We start from the raw sequence: 2,247 nt of genomic DNA on the forward strand, positions 1-2,247 counted from the left end.
CCCCTTTGAAGAAGTATTCAAGGCATCATTGTGGAAGAAGATACTGGACCTCCATTAGGCAACCAAACCTGCCATCATCTTGAACTTCCCAGACCCCAAAACTATAAGAAAATGAATTTCCTTTCTTTGTAGATTACCCTGTCTCTGGTGTTCTGTTATAGAAGCACAAGCATCTAAGACAGATATTGGTACCAAATAGTGGGTTGGTGCTGCTATAACAAATCCCTAAAATGTGGAAGTGGATTTTAAACTGAGTAATTGTTAGAGGCTAGAACAATTTTTAAGTGAATGCTGGAAAAAGCCTGAATATAACATTAAAGGTGATGGTGGTGATGGCTCAGGAGAGAAGAGCTGTAGAGAAAGCATCAGTCTTCTTAGTGATTCCATAAGTGGTCATCAACAGAATGTTTATAGAAATGTGGATAATAAAGAATATTCTAATAATATCTTACTGGAAATTGGAGGAAAGGTCATCTTGTTATAAAGTGGGAAAAACATGGCTAAATTGTGCTTGTATTCTAGGATTTTGTGAAAGGCAGAATTTAAGAGCAACAACCTAGAATATTTGGTAGAAGAAATCTCTAAACAGCAAAGTGTTGAGGGTGCTGCATGGCTTCTCTTAATTGCTTATAGTCAAATGAAACAGAAAGAAACTTTTTAAAGATGTAATTTATATTTAAAAGGGAAGCAGAACATAAAGATTTGGAAAAATTCTCAGCCTGGCAATGTAAAGAATAAAAATGCGTATTTAAGAGAGAAAACCAGTGGTGTGGTCAAGTCACCCTTTATTAAGGAGATTAGTTTGGGTAGAAGAAAGTCAGGTGTTATTCATCAAGACAATGGGAGAATGGCTAAGAAGGCATTTCAGAGATCTCTGAGGCTGCCAATGCTCATAATAGGTCCAGAGTGCCAAGGCCTTTGAGGGCAAAGTGGTTTCCAAATAGGTGCCCAGTGCACTTGTGGTACATTGGGGCTCATTGCCCAAAGGCACCTCTAGTTTATGCTCCCTGAATTCTGGCAGAGTGTGCCTCAGCCACTCCAGCTATGGTTCAGGTGGTCCCAGGTGCAGGCTGAGCTACTTCCCCAGAAGGCACAGGCAGTAACCTTGGCAATGTCCATGTGGTGCTAATTCTGCAGGCATCCAGAATGCAACAACTGTGGAGGAATGGCTTCCTCCACCTACATTTCAAAGGATGCCTCAGAGAAACTTTGAGCATCAACCTGTCTCAGGGGCAGAGCCACCCCATAGAACCCCACTAGGGCAATTCCCAGCATATCTGTGGAGGTAGGGCTGCCTCCAAGGCCCTAGACCTGTATAGCCCCCAGCATACCATGTTAGCCAGGGAGAACTACAGGCACTGGATTCTAGCCCATGAGAGATTTGGTGTGGGCTGCCTCCAGCAAAGCCATGGAGATAGGTTTCCTTGGATCCTTGGGGATCCAGTTCCCACCCCACTATTTTTGGAAGATGAGACATGGCTTCAAAAATTATTCTTAACTTTTAAGACTTAATGTTATTTACCCTGTTGTGTTTTAGACTTACTTGAGACCTTGTAGCCCTTTGTTCTTTCCTATTTCCCCCTTTTGTAATATAAATGTCTGTTCTGTGCCTGTCCCATCATTGTATTTTGGAACCATGCAACTTCTTTGATTTCACAGGTATAAAGTTTATACTTTACAGGTATAAAGCAATTTACCTAATATGTAATATATCTTTGCATGTCACCCATATCTGATTTAGATGATATACAGATGAGACGCTAAACTTTAGACTTTCGAGCTGGTGCTAGAATCAGTTAAACTATTTTGGGTTACTGGGATGGAATAAATGTTATATATATATATACATATATATATATATATATATATACATATATCTTTTTATTTCATCATGTTATGGGGGTACGAATGTTGTTAAGGTTACATATATTGCCCTTGCCACCCCTCCTACCTCGAGTCAGAGCTTCAAGCGTGTCCATCCTCCAGGTGGTGCGCATCACACTCAAGAATGTATTTTGAATCTGATAAGGATACCAGTTTTGGAGTCATTATTGGCAGAATTTTATAAATTCAATATGTTCCCTCCAAAATTCAGATGTAAAGACTTATAGCCAATGTGATATTAAGAGATGGGGCTTATAAGAAGTGATTAGGTCATGAGGGCTCCTTCTCTTTTGAATGGGATCAAGGGCCTTATAGAAGAGGCTTCACATGGCCTTTGGTTCACTTGTCCTTCTGCCATCCACT

Source organism: Microcebus murinus, chromosome 1 (assembly GCF_040939455.1).
Source record: "Microcebus murinus isolate Inina chromosome 1, M.murinus_Inina_mat1.0, whole genome shotgun sequence".
Lineage (NCBI taxonomy): Eukaryota > Metazoa > Chordata > Mammalia > Primates > Cheirogaleidae > Microcebus > Microcebus murinus.